The sequence below is a fragment of the Colletes gigas genome, unplaced genomic scaffold (genome assembly GCF_013123115.1).
Source record: "Colletes gigas isolate AHSC1104 unplaced genomic scaffold, ASM1312311v1 Colletes_gigas_Sc00004, whole genome shotgun sequence".
NCBI classification, from domain to species: domain Eukaryota; kingdom Metazoa; phylum Arthropoda; class Insecta; order Hymenoptera; family Colletidae; genus Colletes; species Colletes gigas.
Genome location: NW_025106633.1, coordinates 1,652,889 through 1,663,754, shown reverse-complemented (window position 1 = coordinate 1,663,754; position 10,866 = coordinate 1,652,889). Strand labels below are relative to the sequence as shown.

The window sequence follows — 10,866 nt, the reverse complement described above, 5'->3', positions numbered from 1 at the left end:
AAAAATGCATATCTGTGTAACAATGTGTTATTTTCTTCCATAGATGCGAATTCGAGTTACTCAAACCTAATAAAATTTAAGTTTGAAAAAGGGGGCCTCAAATGACACCGGAAGTCGTGCCCGACGGAAGTCATCCTGAGGTTTAAGTATTATTTGATCATTGCTAGCTGAGACCCGTACGATTAAAATTGGTTGCATCGAATACAAATTTTTATAACATTCGTATAAAAGAAAATCTTCCTTTGAGAATTAGTGGGTTCAAGCACTCGATTATAGAATATTCTCTGTACATGAAATAAAATGATAAGAACGAAAAGAAACGATCGAATGCCTGAACCGACTAACGTTGGGAGAGATGTTAACGCGCGAGTAATCATCCGTTGAGATTTCGATTGGATTCTGCGTGTTCTGAAATGAGTTTAGATAATGATGGGACAAGATAGTCGATAGGGATAGCATATATCCGGCAAGGAAGTGACAATATTATTCTGTTTCAGGGTGTGACGGGCGACCGGCTGGCCGGGGGCGCCGCACACCTCCTCCATCTCTTCTTCTTCTTGCCACGACCACAACACACAATGTAACAACAACCACCACTACTAGAGTCGTCCGCGCGAACCACGTTCTCAATGTACTCGATGTGGTACGTCACCATACCCCTACTCGGTGTCTGTGAAGATATGTCATCCTTATTAAGTTTTAACGTGTATCACTTTTACGTTATCGTGTCTCACAGTTAGTGCTCCTCAGTGTTTTAATGAGAAACTTGTACGACGGCCCGCAGCGACGATGCCCAGCCATCAGTGTTGTACGAAACGCACGTAGAGCGAAGAGTGCACTGCGAGCGTTAAACTAGACCATTAAATTCGATATGAAATTCGACGGGACGCCGGTCCAATGTTTTTATATTGTTTCGAGAGGTTTTTACGGCACGGTTATAATTACGCGTACTTCCGTTCTGACGCGTCTACGTCCGACCGGCGGGAGCAAATTTTCGTTCGGGTGTATACGTTCCCCTTAATTAAACTGCGCCATCAAATTTCGGTTTTAATGCGGTATGTGCACTTTAATTAAGTCCGCGCATCGAATTATTCAGAAATTCTTGGAACATTTTTTTTTTAAACATTTTTTTTTTGTTCAAATCACCTTTCGTTACGCAACGCGCCCTCGTTTGCATTTTAACGGCGTAGCCGCGCATTAAGTTTTCACTGATTGGCGTTCCTTTATTCGTTTAATGTTACAATTTGTGGTGTAAATTTCACCTGGGAGCAGTGGCATTCTTCGCACACACGTACGTATTTATAATTCATTCAACATTGTGTATACATTCTATATTCTGTATCTATACACGGTATACGTATATTACGTATAATATATGTATATGTATATATACATAATTATATGTATGTATGTGTGTGTGTATATACGTTATATTGTGAATATGTTGGATTATGTCTTCACTGTTCGCTGAATTCCGTTACAATGTGACTTGTGGTTGGTTTAGTTTCGTTGGTTTATCGATGTTCGATGTTGGCTGCTATTGTTGGTTGTTAGGTGTTTAGTGGTCACTTTGTGTTGGTGCTCACCCTATCGACTCTTCCTTGTACCCGCAACCACGACAACCTGCAACCCCTCTCCACCCCCCACAAACTCGAATCCCGAAACTTGATGTTAGAAGTTACAATGTCAAGCTTGTCTCTTGCTAGGACGAGTCTTATTCGACGACGGAAAGATTCGCAACACTATTAGTAGATACCAAGAGGACGGTAAGGTTTATATTGGAAAGTTTCTTTTGCAGACAGCATGCTGTTTTTACGTGTACAGAGACGAGAATCGAGCTACTACCGCCGGACGAAGATTGCTGAAGCGCAATATTTTCGAATAATATTGTCCTTTGTAACGAAAAAATATTACGCGTCATTGACAACGTGAGTAATATTTATAACAGTAACGAAAGTAATACTTTAAATTGCCTTTCACTTGATATATTGCTCTTTCACTTTCGTTGATGTTTAACGACAATAATGTGTATCATTCGCTTGGGAAAAACGTAAAAATGCTACAACGAAATTTGTTTTTTATTATTGTTATTTTACGAATACTTTAGGATCAGTACAATTATTCAGAGACCAAATAAATTATTAAGAAATCACTTTTCCTGAGATTTAGATTTAAAACAGTATAATGTACAGTAAAATCGCGAAGTAATAGGGTTGCTTTAATGTTTATTAAATAACGAGTGATTCTAAATATAAAAATAGATTGGACGTGTAGAAAAACAGTTTTCCATACGGGGTTTCGTTAGCGAGAAAATCGATTCTGGAATCTTCAGGTTTCCGTGCAATTTGGGTAACGTGTCTGATCATTATTCGATATTTCTACTTGCATTGGTATCTAAACGTTGATGGTGGTAGGTTATTGTTTGCTTTCCATCGGTTTTACCACCGTCCACATAGTAATAACCCGGTAATACTATACCACAATCAATGTTCACAAATATTAACACAAGTGAAAACAGTGAAAGTAGATTTTTGTAAAATAAGAATAAATTGAAACACTCTTAATCTTAGCGAATTAGAATTTATGTAATATTTTTGATCACACAGCTTTGGTTCTCCTCGATATTAACACAAATAATACCAATACAACAACGATAACTAGTCTGAAATAAAATTACTTGCGAAAAGTATCAAATTTAAGTAGTAATACTAGATATTGGTCAGACACGTTGAAATATGTCTACGCGTACCGAACGACGCAGTATTTCGATTAATGAATAAAAATCAACGATTAAAAACGTGAAATCTACAAATATTTATACTTGAAAATATGAGTAATTTATTATAAAAATAAATGTGTGAAATTTATTGCCACAAATCAGTACATTTTTTAAAACACGTGCTACGGGCCATTTCTGTATTCAATTTAATTTTTATAAACTGAATCAAATACAGTAATATTTTTAAAATAACAGTAACAAGATGTCCTAATGTATAAAGTTGAAGTATACCAACTTGCATGTGATTTTTAGTAAAGGTGCCACGAAGTACTTTCCAGAGGTGCCAGAAAAGCACACATGCCAGCTCACGTACGCGTACTTTCACGACTTTTCTGTATATTTATTTAAGATATTAAAGTTGAAACGACGAAGGATCAATTTAACGAATTTGCAAAGCCTAATTATTAAACAAGACTTTCCACACATATTAGTCTACTTTCTGTAACATACAAAATTAGCGATAACCAAAGAAAAGACCCCAGTGATGGTTCGTTGAGTACTGTAAATGTATGTTGAGAATAGATAAGAATGCCAACGATTTTGATGCATTATGCGTAGAGGTCTCCTTTAAATTTAATTAGTAGGTAGTCCTAACTATCGTTTCTTTCTTCTCGCATGCACGTTTTATATCTATACACCGTTCTGACTGTATCAACATTGTTTCAGTTCACGGAAGCTACCAGGCAGACGTGTCTTTCGAATCGACGAAACGACAAAAATTATTGTTGATTTCACTTAAACGGCATTAACGAATTGAGCAGGATCAATACGCTAACGTACACGCGTGAACGAGCACAATTTATTCCCGTCAATTTGCATGACAAATATCGATACTGCGATCCTTTTTTTAAGCTGCTTTCAATAATTAAGTTTGCAGGAAAAATGCTGTCGCCACGCGTTTAATGAGCTTGGAGGACGATCGCTGTTTGCGATTGGCCCGGGGGAAAATCTGTGGTCGAAATGCTTGAATTCTTAATGCGATTCGACAGGGGGAAAAAAATCGTTTACGGCTCTACAGGTAAAACAAATACACGAGCAAAACACTCAGGGAAATCTTTCGACGTCGTAAATGGCAATCATTTGATTCACAATAAACTAATATTCTCTATGTACTAAATATAAATAACGACTCGAAACTATTTCAATGTTACAGTAACAAAGTGTAATTTTTTTCTTTATAATCGTGATGGTGAAATAAAATAAAAATTAATAACGCGAAAGAGAACGAGCGCCTGTCGCGTACAATTTTCCGATAAAGACCAGACGTTCTTTAAATCGCGGATCTACGTACAGTTCGCTCCGCGTCGTTCGCGTGCACTTAGGTCTAGTCGTGTAAAACCATTATCTCGATCTGCGTTCCAATTCTATCGGAACTGTCGAACGTTTTACTCTGTTAAATCCGCGGGGGCGAAACGGCGAGAAAAGGAGAACCGTTGTGCCGTTCGAGAACGTCCCCGTAGCAGGACGTATGGGAGGAAGGAAAATATGGTTGGGCCGCGAGTGCCATTTACGTGCTGGCAGGAGTCCTGTTCCCCGTAATTTTTCAAGCCAGCCTGGCCGGAATTTCGCAAAGGCAATTCGATCTCGGGGCCCCGTTCGAACAATATTAAAAGGTAATTGGATTTCGACCTGGCTAGTTGTTGCCAATGTGCCCATTCGATCGGTGGCCAGGAAGGGGGGGGGGACGTGTGGTATAAGGGGTGTTGAATCGGTAGGAAGAGGAAGGCAGCGGTGAGGGAGCCTGTACGCGCGTTCGCAGACCGGAATAATGGATAGTCGTTAAATTTAATTGGCACATAATTATCGGGAGTCCAGGCGCCAAGCAGATCGTTGCATGCCACCAATCGTCGCAATCCCCTACATTGCCTCGGCTTTAATATCGAGAAGCCTCGAATGCAAAGGGACGATACGTGCCTTCCACTTGTATTTCGCTGTGACAAAACGTACCCCCAATCGGCCATACTTCTCGTTCGTTTCGGCCACGGTCACCGTTAAAACCGACAACCACTGGCAAAATACATTTTCATTCGAGTTAGGGCTCCTGAGTAATGGAATCGGGTCGATTCGGTGTAAACAGCGATTTTTGTCTGAAACCGAAGCCAATACGGATTCTGTCTCTTAAATTCGATCTGCGAATTATCGGCCCAAGACTGGAATTGCTGAACGAACCAGCCCCCGTGAAAAGAAAAGGGAATTCCATTATTGTCGGAGGCTTAAGTGACATTTTCCAGGCACATGTGCATCGCGACAGATTGTTATTAACTTCGAACCGAGTCGAGGCAATTTCAACGAATAGATGCTACGGGGAACAGAGCAGTATCGTGTACCAGATCGCATTTACATGTTATTTCCATTCATACTACTCGCAGATCTCGAGAACCTGTTGAAGAAGTATGTTAAAAGACGCGAGTTTCGAACAGTTTTTGTTTCAATAGGTTCGACCACATAACAAAGCGTATATAAAATTTATTCGAGCAACTTGAGCAACGCAAATGCCCCCTGTCTCCCCGGGACCTTAATATCGCGTAATATTACGGATTAAACGTGTACTCGGTATTAATTAATCAATTGTTTCCCGATCGTTTGTATAGCCTTTCGATCCTATTAAATGCGCCGTTTGCGCAGCACTGGAGGCTTCGACGATCAGAAATCGTGCAGCGGCCCATTTCATTGTTTCACCCGTGGCGAATCGAATTTCTGTCAAATTACAAAACTCCGTTTAATTTTTTGGGGTACACGCGCTAGAAAGTAACCGACTTCTATAAAATTAGCTCGCCCGTATGGAGAGCAAGTTTCGTTTATTCGAGACGCGTAATTCAATTTCAACGGGGGCTCTACTTCATCGAGTCGCAGCGGAGATAGTGAATCCGCAAACATATTCGAATACGCTACGTGTCGGACTGATTTATACTTGGTTATTCGAAACGACGCTCAACATTTCAATAGAATATACGTACGAAGACACACAGTCGCCTGGATACTTGAATAAATATACATGCACAGCTATATGCTGACCGAAATATTCCAGCGTTCGGAATCTATTATGATTCAAGGGATTGGAGAAGCAAGGACAACGTAAATTCCGTTCCACGATTTAAGAATCATATTTTTGATACGTTATATCATGCAAAAAATAATTTCGTTTTCTCATCCCTCGAGTTATTTACCAAAACGAACACGATCGTCAATTTTTATTATGGTTGATCGCGTTTAAGAAATTGGGTGGATTCAAATCAGGTGCTCAAGCTCTTTTTGGAATAGACTGTTACACTGTGCAAACAGAATGTGAAACCAGAAAGATTTCATATTAGAATAACAGATGCAAATGTACCGATATGCATTGTTATTGCGTCTGATAGGAACGATAAATAAGATCGGATCGAGTGCCGTCGACGTGAAACAGAATTCTTGGCCGATATCCTCCTTAGCGCGGAATAAATTCAGCTCTGGGGTAACACCACTTTCGTGCTCAATGTATCGCGAAGGAATGTCAAGTTTTTGTCGGGCGAGAAGGAATCTGAATAATGCAACGATCGCGCGGAGCACCTAGACTGAGAGAAATGCGTCAAGGGAGACGATACGAGGATGAAGGGAAAAGCGCGCGAACGTGTATAAAAATCTATGAACGTCTTGAAGAATTACGACGGGCCTCCCGAGGAATTCAACGGTATTTCCAACGAGACGCGACCATGGTTCGACCATGGTTTGCTCTCTGAAAGGGCTCGAATGATCGCTCCGATCATTTGTAATTGACTAGAAACTCGATTCTTTCGACAAGTATATTATAAAAATATTTTTAATTCACGTAGAAAGATTATCATTTTTATAGTGCTCGATAAAATGAACTTGTCTGTCGGAAGCATTTTGAGAGTCAGGCGAGTGAGGATTGTTTCTGGAATTAAATTTTTAACCCAAGTTCGATTTATATTATTTATACAGGAACAGAGCTCGAAGGATCACTCCAATGATTTGTAATTGATTAGAAACTCGATTCTTTGGAATAGTATTCATCATTTTTGTAGTGCTCGATAAAATGAACTGATCTTGACTGTCAAAAACATTTTGAGAATCAGACGAATGAGGATTGTTCCTATAATTAAATTTTCAACCCAAATTCGATTTCTTTTACTTGTAACGTAACAGAGGAACATTCAGGAATTTGGTGACCACTGAAATGAATAAAATTAATTGAAGGAGCTAAAGGAATCACTTCCCAGGAAAATAAATCTAGGATGTAAAAACAAGTTCTGTGATATAAATTGAGGGTAGTTTCCAATCCATTTTCCAATTTCCAATTCGATGCGTTTGGTTGGTTTGTCAGTTTGACCCCGGTCGTTTGGCCAATCGCGAACGATGGAGTCCCGCGAGCGGGGATTTCGGCGGGAAACTCGAACGCGACCGATTAAAACGGCCAAATATGGGACCGCGAGGGTAAATTAATTTATGAACCAATTAGGGTAGTCGCGTTTAGATACGGTTATCGATGTTGCAGGGTGGCGACGCTTACGTGCGAGTCGCAGAAGCACCACGCAGAAACAGAGGGGCCCCCCCGCGCGCGCGATATCGTAACGTTGCCCACGATGCCGGGCGCGTACCAATAAATAAGCCTACCGATACCATCTTTCATTTCGATAATTATTATTCGCCGCGGTGTTAATTAATTAAGGACGGAGAAACACGATGCCCGGGCAACGCCGGGGCTCTCCCACAGCGAGCACGGAATGAAGTGCTCCGAACAGACGAAACACGCGTGCACACGACCATGATCGCGCTAGGTGATAACTCCTCGGGCTCTCCGGCTAATTACCGGATGGAAGAGCTATCTGGTGACTGCCGTCAAAGCCCTGGCGAAACCCGGTAAATGCACCTGCCACGTCATTGTGATATTTTAGCTATCCACCACCCCCCCTCCTCGTTCATCACACGGTCGCGGTTTTCGGTGTATCTAATTCTCATTCGGCGTTTCTAGTTTCTGTAAGCGTCATAGAAGCGTCGAAAACTCGTTTCGAGAAACAATTACACCAGGTGGAAAGAAAAAAACGAAACGTTGTTCCGCGATGTTAACCCGTTTAAATTGTCGCTGTTGTCTCTTCTGATGTGCCTTCTTCTTGTGGAAGAACAATGTATAATTATGTGGGATTTTTGCAATGGAGAATTATTGGAGGAAAATGAATATGAGACACACTGCTCACAAACATTAATGAGAAGAAAAATGTCAATGGCTCTTTCGTCTTATAAACCCCGCAACTCATGCCTCGCTCGCAACCCCCCACTTTCAAATTAAACTAGACTTCACTCCTACAAATATAACAATTAGAAGCCTGCTAGTGATCCAAAATGTACAAACGGTACAGATATAACACTCCATGATGAAATAAGGATTCAAAGACTAGTAAACATCCGTAATGGATCTATTCCAAAGTATAAAAATACGTGTCGGTGGCATTTATCGAAATTAGAATTCTCAGACCGATTGCCAAAGAAGAGCGGAAGTAAGGAGGAAAGGAAACTTTTTACGGTCAGATTGTTGCCTCTCGCGATCGGATTTCGGAATGGAGAATTACGATCGTAATACCGTATCTCGCGGGGAATATGGATTCTGTCCGAGTCAATGGACGATGGAAAATTCACGTGGCCGTGTTCCTCGGGATAATAAAGCGTCTAAATTATCTCGCGAATCTATACCGGGGCTCCCGTTCCGGGCGATGCATGCGTGACATTGGCGAGAGGTAAACGTCAGCGTCGCGAAAAGCCCGAGCAATTCGGATGGAAGCCAACGGAGAGGAACCAGAATAATTTATTTATTTAATGCATACCTTTTTGGGTCAGAATCGTATTTGGGCGAGAGGACGTTGGCATTTTTCCCAGGCGACAGGAAAAAATACTGTCTCTCTTTTCCGCCGCGTCACGCTTCCGTAAATGTATATGCGCTGGACGTTTTGTACGACCAAAGGAGCCGGTTGTCGCGAACAAAAATGACCCCGGCAATTAATAAAACGATACCAACCGCGAGCGCGTTATTATTTTACAAGGTGTTGTTCCGTCGATTGTGAAATTCGATCCCCTCCATTGGGTTATTTTTTAGTCAGCTTACTTAGAATGATTAAAATATACTTTTTCCCTGTATTATATACATAATCTAGATTTTCTTCAGATGATGTCAAAGTTGAATGGACAGAACTTTTTGCAATTTTGTAAATAATATTATGAACTGAATGTTCGTTTCCTTGTGCATCGGTTTAAGGGTGCTTTAATCATTGGAAATGGCGCGTGGCATTTGCAGTCGATCGAAACGTTCTCGACTCGAAACTCCGCGATGTAAATAAGCTCGATAACTCGTATGTTCTTGCGGTAGGGCAGAAATTCAATAACCAATAGGTAAGCGCGAGATATATCGAACAAGCGCATATATCCAAGGCGTATGTGCAATGAAACCGGAAAGAGAGAGAGAGAAAGAGAGAGAGAGAGGGAAAGAGAGACGAAGGTAGGGAAGAATTACAGGGTAAAAAGAGAAAAACGGACGAAGGGAGTCGGGTGGCGAAGCACACGGCTGTGCTCGAGCAGCGCTTCTATTCAATTTAGCCGCGCCGTGCCACGGATCCTCGCTCTCTCGCGTATATTTGCCGGGATTTGATTTACGCATAAAATATTCACCTTGGCCAAGATTTCGTTAGAGTTTCAAAGTTCGGGAACGCGCAGCCGCCGCCGACTGCTGCTGCTGCCGCGGCAGTGCAAACACCCGTGGAGAGGGAAGAAGTAGAAGTAACTCAAGAAACGAAAGTGTACGCGAAGGTTGAATAGAAACGGTTGGTAAAAGGGTGGGGCGAAAGAAGTTCGCGAAAGACAGAACAATGGGGGAAAGCAAGGTGACTTTCGCGAACGGATTTCGTGCGGGAGTCTTGAGGTGCCCGCAGTAGGAAGAAAACTTTCTGCGGGTCGAAAAAAGGGGTGAGAGGAGAGCCGGGGAAATAGGAACACGGACGAGAGACCGAAGAAATTCCGTGATCAACGCGATACCTCGCCCCTCCGTCCTTTTTCTTGTCCCCCCTCGTGACCCTCTTTTTATCTTCCCCTTTTCTCTCTATCGGCCCTCGGCCTTCCGCGGAATCGAATAAATCAAAGAAAGGCGCGAGCGCGAACTTCCGACAGTCGATATTCGCGATGAGCACAGGTCCAACTTAGTCACCTGAAGTTCAGAGTGTGCCCGATAACGACTTTCCGCGACGCTTTCATCTTTCCCTACCCCGTTAGCAAAACTTTTGCAACCCGTAATGTTGCAGCAACCCCAGCGCTTCTCTGTATTCTTGGTTGTCGAACGATAAACGTGTGGAAGGGATCCCTTTCCCGGTGATCAAACGTGCATTTTGTGGTTTTTAATAATATATTTACTTATCTACGTTTCGACTATGGTATTAATTCTAACCCTGCTTAATTGTATTATGTACGTTCGCGAGAAATTGGCAAGTGAACCGATACAGGGGACGAACGAATCGCTTGCTCCGCCCATCCCCACTTTCGTCGATCTGAGCACCAATCAGACACGCATTCCTTTCAATAGCCAACTTCTCGCGGATGCACAGTAGATAAATATACTATGGATCGTCATAAAATCTCCTCTTAATAATCAAATAACAAACTCCTACTTTTTAAAATTTATTTCCCATGTTCTGTTACTTGCAAAGATAGTGTTTCTTAAAATTAATTAAAATTCTTAAATATTCCAGAGATTTCAATTTCACATCTTAATATTTAACTAAATTTTAATACCAGTAAAAAAACTGATTGCCTAAAAACGATCGTTTCCGAAATTAAAATTCACGAACCCGGTGGAAGTCCGCGAACTTGTTGCTGGGGTTCGCGAACTTTCGTAACAAAAAAAAGCACACTCTGGAACAACGAAAGCGCTTCCTGCAATTTTCTTTTCTTATTAACAACGTTTATCACAAAATAACACTTCAACGTAAATCACCAGATTATTCTGCCCTTTTCCTGCGAAATGGATTCTAGAATTTGGCTATGTGGCGATGGCGAGTAAATGGACGCGATTATGAACATGTGCAGCGGGCATTAGTGGAGTAATACGGAGT

At 41.5% G+C, this 10,866-nt stretch overlaps 1 protein-coding gene across 2 annotated transcripts in view; it reads left to right on the top strand.

Moving 5' to 3' along the window:
- The first annotated feature begins 596 nt into the window (after positions 1–596).
- Positions 597–10,866, top strand: part of LOC122405486 (CUGBP Elav-like family member 4) — a 464,283-nt gene continuing 454,013 nt past the window's right edge. The window contains exon 1 of one of the 2 annotated variants that reach the window (XM_043410277.1): positions 597–643. The gene's annotated coding sequence lies outside the window, so the exon portion shown is untranslated. The remainder of the gene's footprint in view (positions 644–10,866) is intronic. The other variant, XM_043410275.1, reaches the window with a different exon arrangement.